The 23480-nt window shown below is 44.3% G+C and overlaps 1 protein-coding gene across 21 annotated transcripts in view; it reads left to right on the top strand.

The window, feature by feature from the left end:
- Positions 1-23480, top strand: part of MYT1L (myelin transcription factor 1 like) — a 453342-nt gene that overhangs the window by 203970 nt on the left and 225892 nt on the right. The gene's annotated exons all lie outside the window — the stretch shown is intronic.

Here is a 23480-nt window from a genome sequence, read left to right as displayed (position 1 = left end):
AGGGACTTGGGAATGTTCAGCCTGGAGAAGAGGAAGTTGAAGAGGGGACATGATCGCTGTATTTAAGTTTTTGAAAGGTTGTCACTTGGAGGAGAGTAGGGAAAGGTTCCTGCTGGGAGCAGAGAATAGGACCACAGTAAAAGGTTTAAACTACATATAGAGCTGAACCTTCTGATATCAAGGGGGGGAAATTCGCAGTCAAAGTAGATCAGCTGTGAAATCAGGTGTCTAAGGAGGTGTTGAGCTCCCCCTCACTGACAGTCATAACTCAGCGGCTGGACAGATACTTATCCTTGATGCTTTAGACCAGGGATTCCCAACCAGGGGGTCCTTGGATGCCCAGGCATCCACATGAGCTTCGGGGGGGGGGGTGTCTGTGGCCTTTTCTGTCCCGCCTTACTGGACTCAGCCACTAGGGAACTGGCTCTTTCCATTGCTTCCCACCCCCTTGAATGTGAGTGAGTTCTGTCATGGTTTCTGCTCCTGGGAAAGGGAAGAACCTGCCTACTCCCACCTTAACTTTCCTCATCTCTGCCCACCGCCGGCACGCTTCAGTTCTCCTTGAACGTGCTTGTAAACAAAGGTGGTGATGTCCCTTCTGGTGACATGTCACTTCTGTGGGCATGTCAAGTAGGGGTGGCCGGCTGGCATCACTTCTGGTAGAGCCAGCTTGGTATAGTGGTTAGGAGTGCGGACTTTGATTCCCTACTCCCCAACATGCAGCCAGCTGGGTGACCTTGTGCTAGTCACATCCCTGATAAAGCTTTTCTGATTGAGCAGTAATATCAGGGCTCTCTCAGCCTCACCTACCTCACAGGGTGTCTGTTGTCGGGAGAGGAAAGGGAAGTCATTTGTAAGCCCTTTGAGACTTCTTCGGGCAGTGAAAAGTGGCATATAAGAACCAACTCTTCTTCTTCTTCAAGTCAGCAAAATTATTTCAGGGGCTCCTCCATGGTCAAAATGTTGAAAAAGGCTGCTTTAGACTAATCCTGCATTAAGCAGGGGGTTGCACTAGATGGCATATATGCACCCTTCAAGCTCTATGATTTATGATTCTCTTCTTTCTGTCACCTTCCCAAGTTGCATTTACTGTCGGGCCAGTGCTGCCATTGTACTCTGAGATAGATGGGTCATGACAACAGTGAGGATGTTCAGCTAGCTTGTTGGAACCTTTGAGCTTTTCCACATTCTTATTTTACTGGTTGTTAAGTTCTTTTTTCTCCTTTTCCATATAAGTTTTGCTCCCTCCAGTGTTCAATCTGACATAAACAGGACTTATTTTCAGGGTATCTCCCTGCATATTTATTTTCAGGTTATCTCCCAGTTGTTGTCTTTGTTGACATTAACCTGAAATAAACCTATTTTGTGTTGAATCAACCACTAGAGGGAGTAGAATTTGTGTGTAACAAGGGAAAATCCCTGAAGAAACAGAAACTTAACCACAAGGAAAATGAGGATGCAGAAAAGCACTTTCTTTCCACCTTTCCTGGCCTTTTTGAGTACTGATGTTGTGATACTGATGATCCACAGAAAGGAGGGAGGTGTAGTGGAGAACGGTATGTCTCTCTGCCCAGTTTCTGTGTTTGGTCATTGCCACTAGTCTAGTGCTATGGTAAAAGCAGTCACAAAACCAGATGTCATTGGGAGAGGGAAGAGGAATGACCAGATGGGTTAAAGCAACATGTGTATATGATGCATTTCAAGCTTGTAATTGGTCTTGGAATAAACTCAGTTTGCTCAGTTAAACTCAGTCTTGAAACTTAGACACATGCAGTCAGATCTAGCCAGCATTTTCAGTCTGTCTTGCCCAATTCACCTCTTTCCTATAATCTCTGTCCCCCTGTGGCCTTTGCCCATTCAGGCCACATGCCCTCAGCATGATCTTTTTGGTGGTCAAAGGAGAAGTCATGAATACTCCTAATGTACTGAAGAACCTCTCAATATTTTGTGATTAGACCCAGACCTCATGGAAGCCATTTCTGATTGGTCCCATCCCTGAGCAATCATTTTGTAGTGGTTTCCAATGCCTGTTTTCAAAATTCTAGAAGTGCCACTATGTTCAATAACATTGTAGATCCTAATGAGTGTTGGTCTGAAGTAGCACAATAAAATCAGAGTCCAGTAGCACCTTTAAGACCAACAAAGATTTATTCAAGGCGTGAGCTTTCGACTGCAAGCACTCTTTGTCAGACTGACCTCGAAAGCTCACGCCTTGAATAAATCTTTGTTGGTCTTAAAGGTGCTACTGGACTCTGATTTTATTGTAGATCCTGTTCTACTATGTATGTAGTACATGGAGGTATCAAGACTTGTCTAAGAACGATGCTTACTTCCTTCTTCCCACTCTTGAAACACCATGTGGTTGGAGACTAGCAACTTCTTGCGACCATCTGGGCCTTTGGAAGGAGAAATATGTGAGTGTGGAACAGTAGAAGTCCTACGAGTCTCAAAGGAACATGAGAGGAGTTTGCAGACAGTGCAACAGAAATTTCATGTGGCAGCTTCAGTGGCAGAGATTCTTCCTTATAGGATTAATATTTTTCAGAGACCAAGTATAGAAAGCCTTGTGGGAGGGAGACTGCAGGTTTTATGAAATACGTTGCTTTCAGTGGACAAAGGACAGTCAGTGGGAGGAATAATAGCTTTTAAACTAGGATTTGGTCCTGGAAACAGGACAAAAAGCTCATCTTTCCCATTTGTTTGGGTCTGTGAACAGCTTTTCAAAGTACCGGTAAATCTCACCCTAATCAGATTATTAAACTATAACCCTCTTGACTACATAGAGCCATTGATCTAGTGTAGACAAGAAAGGGAGTTGTCATGGTTCCCATTTGAAAAGGAAGCAAATAAGAATTGTGAACTTTTCTCTTCAACTGTATGCAACCGTATGCCCACCAAAGTTGTATATGTACTGTTTGATAACTTATACTTTGTAACCTATATTTGGCAAAAGAAAAAAAGGTATAAAAAATAATCTATATTATGACCGTACACCCTGACAAAATATGGAAGGTTCCAAAGCCTCCGATAGATGGAATCTCCTTCCCTCAGGGCCAATGGCTGCTCTTGCTCAAGATTCCGCACACACCCCTTCCCTTCAGGCCTGCTGTGAAGGAAGCCTCTAACAGCCCCTGACTGAGTGGTGGGACATGTTTCTGAAAGCAATGCAGGGGTTTCTGTGGACATGTGTGTGCTTTCCTTTTGAGGGGAGAAAGCTTTCCTTTTTTGCCTGACAAGGAGGCCACAGAAAAGCCGCATCTCGCTTAAAATACTGCTGTGGCCAGCCTCCCCACTTGAGGGCAGATGCAGCCAAGTCATGAGTGTCTCTTCTCTACCACTCTCTGAACACTTGAGACCTACTGCACAAGGTTGTTGTGCAAATGAAACTGTTGCAGGGGTTCTTTTGCCTCCTGTTTCATCTGCATAACAACTTTGCACTGTAGGCCTCAAGTGTTTCATCTCCACAACAATCTGGGAGGCTTCAAATGTTTATTTTGTACAACAGCTCTGTCTACCCCTCAAAGCAGCCATTTCTGCCTGGAGAGCTGATCTTTATAGTCTGGAGATGAGCTGCAATTCCAGGAGATCTCCAGGCCCCACCTGGAGGCTGGCTATCCCTGGGTTAGAAATATATTTTGAGGTTTGAAAGTTGGGCCTCAAAAGAGTATAATGTGTCTGCAGCCACCCAACCAGCCTCATAGCACCCCCTGACTTATTTCAGGTCAAGAGAACATTGAAGAGAGGAGATAAGGTTGCCTGATAGGTGTAGGTTCATGTTCTTGATTCCCACATTTCCTAGGTGTGCATGAACCTGATTTGGGTCAGACCTGCTGTGCACAGAGATACCTTCTCTTAGGGTTGTCAGCTTCTAAATTAGGCACAAAACCCACACCAAACCATGAGCTTGTGCCCATTGTATTACAGCACACAATGGGCTTTACTACTAGTTAGTTTCATAACACAAAAGTAGAGGGCTATATTTGAGTCTTTCTCCATACTGGACAGTTTTCTTGAGTACATGGGATCCCTCTTAACATGACCATATATATGACAATACATCCATATTATTAATGAATAGTCCATCCCACCTCCACCCTAGGGTCCTGATTATCTCAGATCAACAGATCCTCTGTACATTTGCCCTCTTTTATCCCACACCATCTGTTTTAAAGTCCTTGAGAGGTTTTTTTTTGATGAGCTGTTTACTTTGTGTGTATGTATATATGTATACACACCTATAATTCATTACATTTATGAAGCGGAACACCGAAGTGTTTTTCTTTTTTGTATCTGACATGGATAGTTGCTAAGAATTTTCCTGCTGCCCTATAAAGAGGTACAGCTCAGTAGCAGAAGATTGGTACAGTCTTCTGTAACCAGCTAAGTACAGCTAAGAGTCTCGTGATGAGTCTGAGCATTCAGCTTTTCATTTGTACTTTACTGCATGTTTTTTACCTTTTGATATTTTTGACAAGTGCTAAACGTGTCAGCTGTTCAGAGACCCGAGACTGCTGTGGAAAATAGATAGCCTGTTAGCTTCCTCCCCACCTTCACATTGGGATTCCCTCTCATTTCTATGGCAACCTGTAACTCCAGAAGAACAGAGCTCTGGAGCTGTGCCTGCATTTTAAAATGGTATTGTGTGTTTTAAAAAACACAGAAGAGTAAAAATATTATTTTGGTGCTTGTATAAAAGGGCCTTTCTGAATTTCAATTTCAAGGCTCTCATTTTGATATTATTATTCATATATGTCAGTCCCATACACAGTCTAAATTCAAACATATCCCAAAGGGCCACACAGAGCAAATTCTGCTAGCATTTTTGTATGTAGACATCTTGGGATGAGTGGAGGTAGCTACATGTTAGGAGAGTCTTCATGATTACTTTTCTGTATACAGAGTACGTACTGATAATGCAAATATGCTTTAAATGAAGTCTACATACTAAATCTACTTCAGAACAGCTCAGGGGCTACATTTTAAAGGAATTTGAACAAGAGTAACCCTATTGGTTTCTTGAGACTACTGTAGAGCAATACATATGAGGATTTCAGCCACATTTCTCTGGTTTTGGGGCCACAGAATTTTGTTAATATACGAGTGAATGCAGTTTGTTCATTCATGTTGATTTATAAGCATCACATAAATAGAAGGTAAGTGTGAACAAATTGGAGTGAATGGTAAAGAGAGCAATTAATCATTTGCCTTGGAATACTTTGCATGGTTGGTCCGGCTACTGACAGCTGTTCTGCAACTGAGGCACAACCCCCAGAGATTGAATCTTGTCAGGGAAAGGATTTATGATAGTGTGATTTTCACAAGTACATGCAAAAAGTAAAATGTTTGTTGCTAACCTCTAGCTGTGGCCTGGAGATCGTATAGATTTAGATCCGATGCAAACATTGGATAATGTACTTTCAGTGCCCTTTAGAAGCAGATTTTCCTCTTCCGCACAGGAAAATCCAGCTACACAAACACTGCAAGTGCATTATCCAACTTGTGCATAGTTTCTCTGGTGGGTGAGCTCTATGGCATTATATCATGCTGAGGTCCTTCCCTCCCCCAAATCCCAATCTTCCTAGGCTCTAGCCCCCAATCTCCAGGGATGTCCCAAACTTTGTTCCAAGCCAAAGCTGGTAACCCTACTTGATCAAAATGAACACATATTGACCTGAGTATTCCTCATGATCACCCTGTTGATTTTCTAGTAATTTAAAACAATGTTTTAGATGATTTTGTATTTGTGCAGTCGGTAACCTTCATTGTATAGATAGCTGGGCGGATGCTTTTGGTTCACTGTTTGTTGGTTTGTTTGGGTTACTCATGTTCAGGGTGGTCATGGGCAGACCATAGCCATTTAAAGTCAATCTACTATTTAAGTATTTGTTCTGCTTTTTGCCTGTGCAGTATTCATCAGTCAGTGGTATTTACCTACTTGGTCTACATCTTTCTGCATTAAACAACAGTTCCCAAGTGACAGTGTGAGAATGTGTAAAGTATTTTTGACCCAATCTACAACACTTGGTTAACACAAGTACATTAGAGTCAGGCAAGGACAATACACAATGCTGGAATAGTAGAAGAATGCTAGATGCCGTCACGTTGCTAACAGGATTACAACGACCAAGTAAGGCACCTTATTTGGAAGATAATTTTTAGTCAAGTTGTCTGGATGGATGAAAGATGTGATTATGATGGGCGTGAGAAACCACACTTAAGCACAGAATATTCGTAATACTTCCTAAAACAATTTTAAATGCTCAGTAAGAAGTGAACATAGTTTTACAAGAATTTGAGGGCACTTTTCACAATTTGCATTCAAATGATGAGTTGAGGAGTATTCACACATCAGTGAAAAGGAATAGCTCTGACAAGAGCTGAACTTTGATTTTTGTTGAGTCTCCAAGATATAGCCTCCTGCAATGGTTGGAGGAAGGAAAGGAGTGGACATCTGGCCAGGGAGGAGATGGAAAGAAGTAAGAAATAGCTACATTGTTAGACATCGTAACTACAGGCTTTGCAAAATTTCTTTGCATTTCTCTCCAGGCCCAATAATTAATGGCAGACAACCCTGAAAAATTCTTCTCTCTGGCAAAATATTGCTGTAGCTTTAATAAACACATTTGTGAATCAGTAAATTGCTGATGAAACAATAGGAACAATAAACACCAGCTCTCTTTAATAAACTCTTAGCATCTGTTTTGCTTGGTGTACCTAACATGTTATGTACAGCTCTTGCATGAAGGTCTTTGCATTAACACTTCCTTTTCTTATCTTTATTGACATGAAAACTTCTTATGCCCAGAAATGCCCATTCATCTCTGCTGTCCTTTGCAGCACTGCAAAGGCCAATTGGGACTTTTTTTTTTTTGGCTTTTTGCTTTTTGCAGGATTGTGTTCTCATGCTATCCCACCTGCCTGCAAAATGACCCCCCCACTGCCCCCCCCCATGTGACGGAACCCCTCCACCATGGCTGCATTCCCTATGGAGATACATTTCAGTGGCAGACTGGTTTTGCCATCGATATATGTCCCCCGAGGGGACACAACGCAGGAGACCCGGTCCATCACTGAATAAGTCCCCCATGAGGACACAGAAAGTGGTGGAGCAGCATGCTCCAGTGCAATGCACCAGTGGCATCCAGGAGCAGCCGCTGCCATGCAGGATCAACCTAAGAGTGGGAAGCAGCCCGTTTTTGGCCCGTCCCTAGGGAGAAAAGAAGCCACGAAGTGTATAAGAGCTGGATGCTTCAATTGAGGTAAGCCACTGCTCCTTCTTCCTCCCTACCTTCTTGAAGCTGTGGTGCCCGTGGCCTGCCTCTCACCCACGTGCCATGATCCAACTGGAAGTTTTCTCCCATCGCTCTGAGGCCTTCCTATTGCCTTCCCATGGCATGAGGGAGAATGGCTGGAATTGGGAGAAGCAGCTGGGCTCTGTCAGAAGCTTCTGGAGGGGACAGGCAGGGAGGGCCCTGCCACAAGTGGAGACATTTGGTGGGGAGAGGCCCTGCCTTGATCCTTCCCCCCCCCATGTGGACAGGGGGAATGTTTGATGTTTCACAAACCCTCACACAATAATGATTCTTGCTACTTTTTAAATTTTTGTTTTGGCACCGGTACTAAGCACACAAACCAAAGACTGAGGTTAAAAGTATGTTCTTCTCTAAAGCAGTGGTCCCCAACCTTTTTATCACCGGGGACCACTCAACGCCGGGGACCACTCACCGGGGACCACTCAACGCCTTTTACTGAGGCTCGGTGGGGGGGGGGGTAATTTACTCCTCTACTCTCAACCATTGCCCTAACGCTCTCTGATCGCTATCATAATGTTTAAACATCCCTTCAAAATAAGATACAGACACACCACAACAATGAACATAAGGAACATTTTATTTTCATGGAAATTTTAACTCATGACAATGACAAATCAATGGGAACCCTGAGCTTGTTTCTCTGCAACGAGATAGTCCCATCTGGGAGTGATGTTGTAAAGGGCCGGGGGGGGGGGAGAAGGCGTCCTTCGGGACCCACCTCCAATTAGTTGAAGGACCATATGTGGTCCGCAGTCCACAGGTTGGGGATTGCTACTCTAAAGGTTTTTGCGTTAAAGAGGTATTTCAATTTTCAGTTTAATTTATACTTGTTAGGTGGATTGTTGGTGTTTCCTGTTTTATATGCCTCATACTAACTGATCATTTGACTGCTGCATTTCCAAACAGTCTAAGGCATTTATATCTTAAGTAACTTCTGTATAAATTCATTTGGAAATAACAAACTCTAATAGCAGATAAACGTTTCCAAACCCACACAATATTGCCAGTATTATATAAGAGTTGGAAATGGCATCAGCTCTCAAATATCCTAGAATACTGAAGCAAACTAAATTCATTGCGTTATAACATATGACAGCCAACAGCAACCAGCTTTTTTATATGGATTTGCTGACCAGGAAGTTGTTGGTTTTTTCCTGTGTGTTGGAGGTTGTTAAAAGTCTGAGGCGCTGAACATTTTTCCAAATTAACTGCAACAATCTGGTGATACAAGTTCCTCTGCAGTTGTTTGCATGTTGTATTTGGGTTGACTTCTTGAAATTATTTAGCATCTTGTTGCACTACTTGATTAAGCATGGATATTACAAATGTGTGACTGTTACTAACTAGCCGTGTTAAAACTGAGATTTTGAGTTGGGTTGAGGACAAGACTGAGAATGCGATGGGACCCCATATCTCAGTTTAATATTTGACAAGGGTTGACAGATCCCCCCTTACGAACAGCAGAAGATGGGGAGTTTGGTTGCCAGATCCGGGTTGGGAATCTCCTGTAGATTTGGTGATGGAGCCTGGGGAGGACAGGGAGCACAGTGGGGTACAATGCCGTGGAGTATACCCTCAAAAACATCCATTTTCTCCAAGGGAATTGATTTCTGTGGTCTGGAGATAAGCTATAATTCTGGGAGTTCACTAGGTTGCACTTCAAGACTTGTATCCCTACAAGTCTGGTCAGTGCTTTCTGCAGCCAGAAGCTGGGTCTGCGCTTCTGTTTAACTACCGTAATTTTTGTTTGCTGTCAGTGACTGTTTCTCCATCTGAGGTGGGGCAAGTTGTCCCACCTCTTTCTGCTCCTGCACGGGGAACATTTGGCCAGGTGCACCTCATCTGCCCTGGATTTGTGCTCTCACATGTGAGTCAGGACAGCAAAGTTTCCTGTGTGGAAATAGTCAGAGTCATGTTGGTTAGTTCTGTTGCTAGACATGTTTTTATCAGGGAATCTTTTCTTCCCACAGCTCCTGAGAAATGTATGCTATGGGAAAATTATTTCTGATTCATTTTGGAGAAACAGGGCCAGCCTTAGACAAGCGCTGTGTGAATTGCATTATATTCCTAAGGCTTCCCCTCAGTTTCAGAGTGCTACATTTGTGTAGTCACAGGGAGCCTTCATACTTGGTGATAAACATATGTGTTCTAATTCTCCTAATTAATGCTGAGATATCCAAGGGGAATTGGTTAGTGACAGCTACTTGCTTAAAATCCCATTTATTTCAAAAAAGACCTAAACATTTTTAACTATCAGAATTGTATCTGTAATCTGGTTATGACCATAATGTGGAAGCCATTTGAATCAGCCTGTGTATGTTGTCTGATTGATATCAAATCTGTAATGTCTAGAGCCGTTCCTTATGGATGCTTCCATGTCCAATAGAACTGTGGAGTAAATTTCTCTATTTGATTCACATGGCAAAGCAGATCTATGGGTTACAGCTATTTTAATTTAACAGCCGATGAGTCAGTGGAGGACCACATGCCCAATAAACTGCCACGTATCTCAAAGGATAGAAAAATCTAATTATGCAGGTCTTCAGTTTTAAAAAATGGCTCACAGGCTAATACTATTCATATTAAATGGCTCTATCACTGGTGACGAGCCTGGTGAGGTCACATTCTTGTCTGGTACTAGGTGTAGCACAGTTGACTACATGCTGCTGTGTAAGCAAGTTAAGAAACTTCCAAGTGACACCCCACATAGATGGAGATCACCTCCCTCTCTTGCTACACATTATATTCCAGCCATTGTAAGTCAAACCATGTTACGCCCCACAGATTGCCCCAATAGCACAAGCGTGTTGTTGAGCTAAATGGTCCCTAAAGCTTGATGAACAAATTAAATCAGCTCCGAAGGAAGAGAAGTCATTAAAATTCCATTCTGCCCTGGTGTCTCTGGACATGGATTACGACCCCCTTACAGTTTACCAAGATCTAATAGACAGCCTAAAGATTGTACTGACACAAGCGTGGGCTGAATAAAAGGGGTAGACCATCCAAAACCTGGTTTGATAAGGAATGCTACGAAGCAAAAACAGTTCTTAGTGCAGCAGTATCTTCATATAGATTGGGAGAGGGAGAGGCCAGGCAAACTGCTCTGACACATCTTCATAGTCAAGAGAAATGGTATAAAGCAGGGGTCCTCAACCCCCGGTTTGCAGCCCGGTATCGGACCGCAAAGGCCATGGTACCGGGCCGCCAGAGGCCACACCTGCCCCCCCCCGCAGCAAGAGGGAGGGAAGAGGCAGGCACAGCCGCTGGCATGGCAGCGACGCAAATGCGCATGCGCGGAGCCGCCACGCGCGCGTGTTTGCGCCCCCTGCTGGCGAAAATGCGCATGCGTAGCGACTGCGCGTGCGCGTTTACATGCAGCTGCAGCGGCCGGGCCGCCGGCTCTCTCTCACCCTCGGAGGCGGTCCCCAACTACAAGAAGGTTGGGGACCGCTGGTATAAAGGACTGCTAGCCCATAAGAAAAAGGAAGAAATCATGACTACATGGAAACAACTTGTTCATGCAGCCAGAGACAAGAATATATTCCTGTTTATTGGGCCCTTAATGGACCGCCCGCAGGCTGATGGCCAGAGAGAGAACACGCGAAGCAGGGAGTTGCAGTAAAAAGGCCCCCCAAGCACATGGCTCAGCTTTATTTATACAGAGGTAGACAAAGAACATTCCTGAGGAGCGTGTGTGAACCCAATTGGTCAGGTCATACGAAACCCCTAGCAAGAGATCAGCAGACATTCCATGACCTTATATGGCATAAAGCCAAAACCTAATTAACTTGGAGAGCAATCCTAGGTTCGGCCATTAAGGGGAGGTGGTTTGCCAGCCTCCCAGCCTGGTCGAAACCAGGACCACACTGTTTTGGAAGATTATAGAATCATAGAATCATAGAATCATAGAGTTGGAAGGGGCCATACAGGCCATCTAGTCCAACCCCCTGCTCAACGCAGGATTAGCCCTAAGCATCCTAAAGCATCCAAGAAAAGTGTGTATCCAACCTTTGCTTGAAGACTTCCAGTGAGGGGGAGCTCACCACCTCCTTAGGCAGCCTATTCCACTGCTGAACTACTCTGACAGTGAAAAACTTTTTCCTGATATCTAGCCTATATCGTTGTACTTGAAGTTTAAACCCATTACTGCGTGTCCTCTCCTCTGCAGCCAGCAGAAACAGCATCCTGCCCTCCTCCAAGTGACAACCTTTCAAATACTTAAAGAGGGCTATCATGTCCCCTCTCAACCTCCTTTTCTCCAGGCTGAACATTCCCAAGTCCCTCAACCTATCTTCATAGGGCTTGGTCCCTTGGCCCCAGATCATCTTCGTTGCTCTCCTCTGTACCCTTTCAATTTTATCTACGTCCTTCTTGAAGTGAGGCCTCCAGAACTGCACACAGTACTCCAGGTGTGGTCTGACCAGTGCCGTATACAATGGGACTATGACATCTTGTGATTTTGATGTGATGCCTCTGTTGATACAGCCCAAAATGGCATTTGCCTTTTTTACCGCTGCATCACACTGCCTGCTCATGTTTAGTTTACAATCCACAAGTACCCCAAGGTCTCGTTCACACACAGTGCTACCTAGAAGCGTATCCCCCATCCAGTAGGCATGCTTTTCATTTTTCTGACCCAGATGCAGAACTTTACACTTATCTTTATTAAATTGCATCTTGTTCTCATTTGCCCATTTTTCCATTGTGTTCAGATCTCGTTGAACTCTGTCTCTATCTTCCGGAGTATTTGCCAGTCCTCCCAATTTGGTGTCATCTGCAAACTTGATGAGTAGTCCCTCCACCCCCTCATCTAGATCATTAATAAATATGTTAAAAAGTACCGGGCCGAGCACCGAACCCTGAGGTACCCCGCTACTCACCTCTCTCCAGTCTGATGAAACACCATTGACAACAACTCTTTGAGTGCGGTTCTCTAACCAATTCCCTATCCACCTAACTATCTGAAAATCCAGATTGCAGTCCTTCAACCTATCCATCAGAACATCATGGGGAACCTTGTCAAAAGCTTTACTAAAATCCAAGTAAATGACATCAACCGAATTTCCCCGATCCAGCAAACCTGTTACTTGGTCAAAAAAGGAAACTAGGTTGGTCTGGCAGGACCTGTTGGAGACAAATCCATGCTGACTTCCTTGGATCACCAAATTGTCCTCCAGATGTTTGCAGATCGCTCCCTTTAATATCTGCTCCATTATCTTCCCCACAACAGAGGTCAGACTCACTGGTCTGTAGTTTCCCGGGTCATCCTTCCTCCCTTTTTTGAAGATCGGAATAACGTTTGCTCTTTTCCAGTCCTCTGGGACATCTCCAGTCCTTAAAGAGGTTCCGAAGATGATGGACAAGGGCTGTGCAAGTTCTCTGGAAAGTTCTTTGAGTACTCTGAATTATCTTGAATTCTGCCACAAAACCAGTGCAGGTGTTCTGGCCTGTGCATAATGGGTCAGTGGCAGCTGTGCCGGGCCACCAGTGGTGTGCTGCTGTGGAGCTGCATTCTCTGCGGCAGTCTGTGTCCACATGGGGGACACAGTTCAATGTGATACCTGGTGTCCCGCTGAAATGTGTGTCCCCAGGAGTCACAATTCAGTGGGATACCTAGTGTCCCACACAAATGTGCCCCCCCTCAGGAAACAAAACAGTGGTGGATTAGTTCCATTGCATGAGGGAGGGCTGCAGGGCATTCTTTATTTTGCATTCCCACCTTCCTGCAAAATAAAAATGAATGCCCTGATCTGCCCCACACTGTGTCAAAGTGCTGCAAAGCTGACCGGGACATTCCTTGCCCCCTCAGGCCCACCGTAGTGCAGAGAGGAGCCTGTCCACATGGGCCTGCTGTGGGACAGGTCCTGTTGGCCCCCACAGTAGCTAAGGGAATGCGGTTCTCCCCCATTCCCTTAGCCCACATCAACTGAGGGCCTGATCCGTGGCGGGTTCAGGAGGGGGGCTGCCCAGCAGCTGTGTCATGTGGAAGCAGGGATTTCCTCTCAGCCCTTTCCAGCCTTTGACAAATTTAAAGACTGGCTTGAACTAGAAAATCTAATAACAGACAAACAGGTGGGTTTCAGAGAAGGTAGAAGCATGACTGATCAGTGTTTGATCAACATCTTATTGAAAAGTATTCAACAAAGAGCTCCCTCAAAATCTAAATATACAGTATCACAGGCTGCTTATCTTTCTTTATTGGAACTCCATAGCCACAGAAAGGCCTTCTTTCTTGCAAGATGCAACGTCTTGCCTTTTGCAGTGCTAGAAAAGTCCCTATTGAGGAAAGGTTCTGCCCTTGTGGATCTGGGGAGGTTGAAAGTATAGATCATGTCCTCCTTTGCTGCCTGTTTTATTCATAGGTTCGCAATAAGCTAATTACTCCTCTACTGGACAATCGTTACTCAAACTTGGAAAATGGCAAGCAGTTACTGGAAGATGGAAGCCAGCAATTTACGGTCCCAGTAGCAAAGTTTTTTGCTATAGCTTGTAAAACCTGTTGTCTGATAGTGAACTCAGGGCTAGGATAAAAATAATATAATTTAAAACCTATCAAATGATTATATGGCTTTTAAACTAAACAGAGTTAGTTATATTTTTCTAACACTGTAAGCTAAATCTTTGATGTTGAATTTTATGACTTGCTCGTCCTTGACCGTATTATAAAATACTATTACTACTACAGTTACTTTGTGTTGCACCATTCAAATGGCAGTGTAATATAAAGATGAACCCTTCATTTCATTATTTCCATGGAATATGGTCTCCTGCAATATGGTCTCAACTGTCTCAAATTTCAGTGTACCACTGAGCAATAGCTCCTCCCCTGAATCTTAGGCTTCCTTTTTAGTGTATGATCGCTCACATTTTATAACTTTTTAAATAGAAACAGTAATTAAGAGGAGGAACCTTACTGTACAACTCAGACACTAATTGATATTTGACATCACTTGTGGGGATTCCTATGGTTATATCTGTGTGTGTGTGGGGGGGGGGGTTCCATGCGATTTTTGTACCTATTTTAATTGCTGTGATCATATGTTGTCGTAAACTGCTTTGAGCTCTTAACTAGAAAGAAGCAATGGGAAAAATGGAAATAAATAAATACACGGAAAGTTATGATCCCATAAAATTTTCTCTTGTATCACACATGCTAGCATTTGCTGGACTGCAGATTGGTTAGGAAAGGATAAATGTGCTTGTATTTATTTTTTTTAATGTAAATGTTTCACCCTGTTTTTCCCCACCATGAGACACAAAGCAGCTCACAATGCAAAATATACATGAATGCAAATTTAGAAAAAACTCCCATATAAACAAAGGCCATTTCTGCATGCATAACCATGTTCTTTTGCAGTTTATTTCTGTCTGGGTTGATTTCTGAGACACTGAACATGATAACTGAAGCCCTCCCAGGGCTGGTGTTAGCACCTGGGCATTGCCAGCTAGGCCCCCTCTCCTACCTGATAGTGGGTATTAGTCTTGGGCACAGGGCTTGTATTATTTATCACCTGTTCACTGTGTATTTTTATATTGTATTAGTATTAATTGGAGTTTTAATGGGATTTTTAATGAGGACCTTGTGACCTGCCACAAGCCATTGTATGGGAGTGGTGGGACATAAATCACATAAACAAACAAACAAACAAACTATTGCACATTTTCCCTCCCCCCCTAAAAAGGTAAAGGTAAAGGTATCCCCTGTGCAAGCACCGAGTCATGTCTGACCCTTGGGGTGACGCCCTCTAGCGTTTTCATGGCAGACTCAATACGGGGTGGTTTGCCAGTGCCTTCCCCAGTCATTACCGTTTACCCCCCAGCAAGCTGGGTACTCATTTGACCGACCTCGGAAGGATGGAAGGCTGAGTCAACCTTGAGCCGCCTGCTGGAATCGAACTCCCAGCCTCATGGGCAAAGCTTTCAGACAGCTGCCTTACCACTCTGCGCCACAAGAGGCTCATTCCCCTCCCCCCCTAAATATGGTCTTATTCCTGGTTGCTCACCGGTGATTCATGCAATTTAGGGTGGTAAATCTAGTTTCCTGGATTCCTGAAATTGCGAGTTATAAATGGCCAAATTGCGACCCGGCTACTGGATAGCCTCGGAATGTTTCCAATGTCATATAAAGGGGGCTTTTGCATGGCAACATGCAAAGTCTGTCCAGGAATATTTTCCTCATGCGGAAATGGCCAAAGAGTCCCTCAGTCCTGACTTAACAGTTAGATAGTGAGGTAAACTCTCTGAGCTAGTGTTTCAATATGACAGCTTTCTCCTTCATTGGCTGATTCATCCTACTGTGATAATGTTAATTTATTTTCTTTGAAAATTTCTATGCCACCTCACCAGGGAACCTGTGCATCTGCACAATGTAGGCAAGCAGAGTTGCTCCAGGTAGTTGTGGGATCTGGTCTGCAGGAGGAGGAGAAGGATGGGTACTGTGACTATTTGGTTCAACATAATCTTTCAATCTTTCTTTTGTTCAATATAACCTTTCACATCCATACCAACTTGAATTCTGCATTAGCAGTAACAAAGTCCAACGGTGCCTGGGTGCCAATATGGCCAGTTGTTTGGGCTATATTTCACTTTATTTCACTCATATTTCACTGAGAATATGGGCAGAATTCTTGGAACTTTTAGGACTATCTCTGGTTTGTATGACTTGAACTATTGAAATCTTCCCAGGGGATTGACCGACTGAATGGATTTGAGAGGTAGTTGATACCTGCTTGAATGGTGAGGTGCTTGCCACATCCCACTACTAAAGAAGTCTACCTTGGGCCCAGGATATTTCAGTAACTATCAACCGTCTCAAGCGTTCTATTCCTGAGCAAGATTATTTTTAACAGGTGGTAATTAAAGAACTTCAATCCTTCCTGGATGAAGCAGTTATGGAATGGAAACAGCCTTGGTCACCCCAGTGAATGACCTGTGCCAGAAAGATGGGCAGAGGGATTGTGCTGCTGTTGATTCTTCTGTCCCTCTCAGTGACTTTTGGTTCCATTGATGATAATATTTTTCTGGATTGCCTTTCTGCGCCAAGACTCAGAGCCCCTGTTTGCAGTGCTTCCTGTCCTACCTGGTGGGTGGTTTTCAGTGTGTGGTATGAAGGGATTGTTGCTCAGTCTCTTAGCCCCTGGGATCCCACAAGGCTCCATTATGCCCACCATGCCTTGAAGCAGTCTACATGAAATTTCTGTGGGAGGTGATCTGAAGATTTGGGCTGAGTTGTTGCCATCATGCAGATGACACAGCTTCCAGACAATCTCAGGAAGGCTGTAGAAATCCGGAATCAATGCCAGGAGACAGTTTTGAACAAGATGCAGGCTAGTAAACTACAGCTTAATCCCAAAAGGCAAAATTGCTACTGATAAACAGAAAGTATGACACAGGACTTAGGGTGTCACCCTTTCTGGATGAGATTGCACTGCCTTTGAAGGATCAGGTCTGTAGTTTGGAGGTGGTGTTTGACCCAGGTCTACTGCTAGATAAGCAGGTGGCAGCTGTAGCCTGAAGAGCCTTTTACCAGTTTCAATCGGTCAGCAATTCCTGGGTAGAAAAGATCTGCCGCTGGTTACATTTAGATGCTATGGTGAAATCTTTATTAGATTACTGCAATGCACTGTACATGGGGTTGCCCTTGAAAAGCACTCAGAAATTTCAATGATAACAGAATGATGCTCTCATTATATTGACTGGAGTGAGTCATAGGGACCATATTGCTCCACTCATGGCCACCTACACTGGCTCCCAATCTGTTACTGGGCACAATTCAAGGGACTAATGCTGACATGTAAAGCCCTATATTGTTTGGGACCAATATGCTTGAAAGACCACCTATTCCCTTATGGATCTACTTGGCCACTGCAGTCATCTTCACAGGGCCTTCTTTGATTACCCTGGCCATTGGAGATTAGCTGGGTGGCAACTAGGGAGAAGGCCTTCTTAGTCATGGCACCAAAGGCCTGGAACTCTCCTCAGGGAGATTCATCTGTCCACTTCTATTGCTACCTTCTGCCAGCAGGTGAAGGGATTTTCCCCCATTCCCTCAGTGATTCCTCCTTCCTGCTCTATGTTTTTATTGCTGTTTTTATGTTCTTGTATTGGTTTGATTTTAATGACATGCTTTGATTTAGTTGTAATGGTTTTTAAAACTAAACCAAAACATGTCAGAAACAGACATATTTTTATTTTGTATGCTTTAAATGTGTCAGCTGCATTTGTGATTCTGATGAGGGGAGAAAGGAGGGGTATAAATTTTATAAGAACATACATATTTCCTGTCCAGATTGGTATGCAAAAGTTTCCGTTGGCTGCAGAGGAAAGGACGCGCAGTAATGGGTTTAAACTACAAGTACAACAATATAGGCTAGATATCAGGAAAACAATTTTCGCAGTCAAAGTAGTTCAGCAGTGGAATAGGCTGTCTAAGGAGGTGGTGAGCTCCCCCTCACTGGCAGTCTTCAAGCAAAGGTTGGATACACACTTTTCTTGGATGCTTTAAGATGCTTAGGGCTGATCCTGCATTGAGCAGGGGGTTGGACTGGATGGCCTTCCAATTCTATGATTCTATGATTCTATGATTCTAATAAAAACATAAAACTTCATTAAAATTATTAAACTCAGTTTTCAAAAACATAACCAGAAAACAACAGAAAACAGTGAGAAGCTTAAAAAGTGTCTTAAACATTTCTGAAAAAAGACTAAATTAAAAAGGAATAACATTGTTAAAAATGTTAAAATATCTGCTGGAGCACATATGCTGAAGTAGAGCAATAAGATCCCAATTTATGTTCCAGGAAGAGTGGAACAGATATATGATACTCAATTAAACTGAGAAAGGAAACTGAATCCAAGTCTTAATTTCACCATTTGGCTAAGCTGTCAAGTGTCTTTGATAGATAGTTACTGGTTTCCCTCTCTGGCAAGCTAAACTCACTTAATCCAGACTTTTGTAGATATTGGTCAAGAGTCGGTTTGGAGGAAATCTTTTAACCTGCTTTCTCGTATTTCTAGTCTTAAAGATATATTATATGTGCCATTTTTGGCTTGATTTTTAAGACTATTAGGAAGAATACTACTTACATATCACTGACTGCTGCAGTTATATTACCTGGAGACTGTTTCTGCACGTCGGATTACGCCCCAATCAACATTAGTTTGTGTGCAGTTTTAAATCCCTATTCCACATGGCTGGCCCAATTTGTGCCCTCAGTTGGCCCATGTCAAGGGAACATGGAGAAATCCCTGTCCCATTTTCTGCTGTGGGATACTATGGGGTGTAAGTTGGGGCTGGACCATTTGGAAGCAAGAAAACTTGAGCCATCCCCAGTTGTGCCTTCCCCAGCTTTACTCCCACCCACCCACCCCCCGAGTGTGACTTCTGTCATCCTCCCTACAACCTACCCCGCCCTGTGTGGATTGGGATGGGTGGTAGGCACTCATGGGTCTCTGCAATGTCTCGCTCCTTCCTCCCTGTTTTTTCCCTTATTTTTAAGTAATAATCCAATAAAAGTGTTGAGTTTTTTTTAACGCTCCCTGCAGCTCTCCCTTGGCTGCACAGTATGGTTCTGCCTTGCCAACCCAGAGCTGTGCTGTGGAGCCACAGGAAAGCCGGGGGGCACATTTTCTTTTATTTTCAAAATTAATGATGCACCTGCTTCAGTGTCTCCAGAATCTACAGAAGGAGGGAAATAAATGGTGCCATCTCCCCTATAGCCCAACGAGCTGGCGCCTTCATTGAAATGACTGGCGCAATGAATGAAATTGAGCTGACACACCCAGAATTAATGAAGCAGGCAGCTGCCAAAATTTCAGTGAGGAGGAGCTGTATTGTGGAGCCAAAGGAGAGTTGCAGGGCCCTGCCAGCTCTCTGGGACACAGGACAGCCAGAAGAAGCCTAGGCCCTGGGAATGTTTACTCAGGAGTAAATTGTGTGAGGCTTGCAATCTGAAAAGGAAGGAATGCTTTGGGGGTAGCCATCACAGGCAATTGCAGTAGGGAAAATAATACTGATGTGGGTGGGACTGGGAAGACGTAGACTTTCCCTTTCCACATGGATACCACCTTCGTCCTGCTGCAGTCTTTCCAAGACCATCACAACAAAGCAAATTTGAGTCTAATGGCATGGAAATTGTACAGGGGGCACAGAAGCATCGTGAGGCCATGGGGACATGTAGATGGGGGACACACTGTTTCCCAGTAGCAACTTCCCAGTAGCGCCTTCTCAGCAGAATTTACCATCTCCGCCAAGCCAAGCTACTAGCGCCCTACCTGGCCCCAGAACACCTAGCCACAGTGATCCATATGATGGTCACCTCTAGACTAGATTTCTGTAACTTGCTCTAAGCAGGCCTGCCCTTAGTCTTGACCCAGAAACTACAGCTGGTCCAAAACGCAGTGGCTAGGATCCTCACAGCAACACCGTGGAGGTCCCATATCCGGCCCATTCTCCACCAACTGCAGTGGTTGCCAGTTGAATTCCAGATCAGACTAAAGGTTTTGGTAATTACCTTCAAGGCCATACACAGTCAGGTCCCAGTGAACCTGAGGGACCACCTCCCTGCCTATGCCCCCAAAAGAGCTCTGCGCTCCACTGCTACCAACTGGCTAATGGTCCCTGGCCCTAAAGAAGTCCGCCTGGCCTCAACCAGGGCCAGAGCATTCTCTGTTCTGGCCCCTACCTGGTGGAATGATCTCCCGGAGGAGATCAGGGCCCTGACGGAGCTTAAACAGTTCCGCAGGGCCTGCAAAAAGGAGCTCTTCCGCCAGGCATTTGGTTGAGACCAGGCATAACCAACAGCGACTAAAGGGCCCCTGCTCCCCTGCTCCCTCCCAGAACTCCACCAGAGCACTCTGGACCTGTTGCGCTGTTGCACTGTTTGTACTATTATATTGTTGTACTATTAATTATTATTAATATTATTGTATGGTTATTAATATAGATTGTTTCATGTATTGTTCATATGTTCTATGTAAACCGCCCTGAGCCTCCAGGGAGGGTGGTATATAAATATAATTAAATAAATAAGAGTTGGTTTATACCCTGCTTTTCACTGCTCAAAGGAGTCTCATAGTGGCATGTAATTGCCTTTTCTTCCTCTCCCCACAACAGATACCTTGTGAGGTAGGAGAGGCTGACAAAGCTCTGAGAGAAATGGTTCTGTGAGAACAGTTTCTAATAGGACAGTGACTAGCCTAAGGTCATCCAGCATGTGAACGAGCAGGGTATCAAATCCAGCTCACCACATTAGAAGCTGCTGCCCTCGACCACTACACCAAGCTATAGGAGGAGAAGAAGAAGAGTTGGTTCTTATATGCTGCTTTTCTCTACCCAAAGGAGTCTCAAAGAGGCTTGTCATCACCTTTCCTTCTCTCTCCTCATAACAAATACCCTGCAAGGTAGGTGAGGCTGAGAGAGCTCTGATATTACTGCTTGGTCAGAACAGCTTTATCATGGCTGTGGTCATCTCAGTCACCCAGCTGGTTGCATGTGGAGGAGGAATCAAACCCAGCTCGCTAGATTAGAAGTCGGCGCTTTTAACCACTACACTATGCCATTGTCCTAAAGAGATGTAGCTAAAGCACAGGCAGAAGAAGCTGTTGCAGGAGGATGGTGTAAGACTTTTTTGACTTGCTCATTGGATTCTTTTCCTTGACATTTGGACCTTTTGGCTCATGGCTTCTCAGAGCAATCCAAGGAGGGAGACACTCCAGTATTTCCTCCATGGAGCGGTGATTGTTTGGTTAATAATATTTGCAGTTTGAGAAGTGAGGAATGCTTTTGTCTTCTAGGTTCTCTCTCTTGCTTTGTGTGTGTGTTTAGAGGAGAGTGCAGCACAGCCCTCCATCCCCATCCCAAGCAGCCCTTTCCTCCAGGGGAACTGAACTCTGCAGTCTGGAGAGGAGCTTTCATTGTGTAAATTCTCCAGATCCCACCTGGAGGCTGGCACCCCTGACCAGTGGTGGGGATGCTAGCCTCCAGCTGGGACTTTGAGATCCCACTTCTGGGGTTTCTCAAAGCCTGAAGAATATTTCAGGGGTTGCTCAGTGGTAAAAAAAAGTTGAGAAAGGCTGTCATAGAGGCAGTAATTGAGAAACCCTCTGTAATTTCCTTGCCAACCAATGTTTGCACATTTACTGTAACATACAACTGTTTTTGATTTACTAATAATGAACTGAACTGAAGAATGTACTGACTGAAAGATTTTCAGTCCCTTAAGCAAATTTTGCTATTAAATATTTTCCTTAAAAGAAAAAACTGTGGCAAGTTTATGAATTATTTGATGTTTATTGTTATTAGCAGTTACTGCCACTCAACATTTATCTTTGTTTCCCACCTGGGGCCTGGCATGACTGCACCTCCATAGGATTCAAAGCCAGGGCTTTTCTCCAGGAGGACTGATCTCTGTTGCCGGGAAATGACTTGCAATTCCAGCAAATCTCCAGGTCCCAACCTCTCCCATCCTGGAACTTTTCTGCCACAGAGTTCCCCCATCCCAAACCAGCCATTTCCCCCTAGTTAACTGATCTCTATAGTCCAATTCCAGAAGATTTCTAGGCTGCAGCTGGAGGTTAGTGACTCCTGGGTCAGGAATATTCCTTTAGGTTTGGAAGTGGGGCCTCAATAATCCAAGGTTGGGCAGGAACTTTTGCCATGTAGCCAGCTCCCAGGAATGCCACAATGCAGGTGTGCATCCTAGTGCCCATTGTATTCCTGGGTACAAAGGGCTTTGCCTCTAGTATATATATAACAATGCTCCCCATGGCTCCATAGCATGGCTTCGGTCAGAGTTGAGCTGAGGAGCCGTGGGAGAGCCATGGGGAGCATTTTAAATTTCTTTCTAATTTTTTTTTTAATGTGCCCCATGGATCTACAGGGTAGCTACAGTTAGAGCGGCACTGTGGAGCCAAGAGAGAGCTATGGGAGCTCCCCGCAACTCTCCCTTGACTCCACAGCATGATTCCACCTCACCAAAGGTTTTGGCCTGCTGCCTGGTTCATTCATTCCAAATGTGCCGGCTTGATTCCATTCATTGTGCCAGTCATTCCCTGCCAACTCTGTGGAGGAGCCAGCTTATTGGGTAGTAGGATAGATATACACACAAGGATGGCGCCATTTATTTCCCCCTGCCTGTGGATTCCGGAGACAGCAAAGCAGGTGCAGTCATTAATTTGTAAAAAATAAAAAAATATGCTCCCTGCGGCTCCACAACACAGCTCTAATCAAAGCTGTTCCCTGAAGCCAAGGGAGAGCCTTATTATAAGGTTTTTTGGGGCTTTTGTAGTTTTTGAAGTTTTAAAAATCATAATGCAGTAACCTTGTTTGTTTTTTTTAAAAGATTTTGGGCTTATGAGGGGGCACTCAAATGTTTCAAAATGGTTCTGGAAGGTGATAGGAAGTTTGCCCACATGATAATGATTGAGAAGAAAAAAGTGATGTTGGGAGGTTTCCATTCCTTTCTATCGGCTACCATGTGCGGGTGGAAAAATCTGGGGCATATGGGGGGGGCAGTAGGTCGAAGGCTCATGGGAAAAAATCAGGACAGCTATTCTGAGGCAAAACACCAGGCGACAGCATGGCATAACAGCTAGGTGAGACCTCCGTGCAGAAGAGGTCACAGTGAGCTACTTTCTGATGGGCAGCATCAGCAGGAAAATATAAAGAAACAAAGGGTAAGAGTGAAGGAAGCCCCCAAAGCCTCTTTCTCAACCTCCCGCAAAACACATATGCACACACAAGCTGTGGTCTGCAAGGGATCCAGATTCACTGATCACAAAAGAAATTCTCTTGATGGTGAAAGCCAATACTGCAGAAGAAATCACAGATGGAGTTCTCTGGGTATTTGGAAAGGTGTTTTTTTTTCTTTTAAAGAACAACAATGGGCCCCTTAGTTCTCAGACAGGCAGTTCTGTAACATGGAGTAGCACATATTATATCAGTAAAGATACTGAGTGGAAAATGCCTACTGAGTTTGGAAGATGCCTCTTTTGGGGGGACCCTTTGAGGAGGCATGCATAAATAATTTGTGGGCAACCTCATGGCAAGTGGAACTCATTTTAGGCAATATGTAGGTAATACAAATTGGAAGAAAAATTCCTAGCCTCATATATATGCTGATGGTGTCTGAAAGGACTGAACTGAGCTTGGTGAAAATTCCAGCTTGG

This window comes from Paroedura picta, chromosome 1 (genome assembly GCF_049243985.1).
Source record: "Paroedura picta isolate Pp20150507F chromosome 1, Ppicta_v3.0, whole genome shotgun sequence".
NCBI classification, from domain to species: Eukaryota; Metazoa; Chordata; class Lepidosauria; order Squamata; family Gekkonidae; genus Paroedura; species Paroedura picta.
This window is presented reverse-complemented; position numbering and strand designations above follow the sequence as displayed.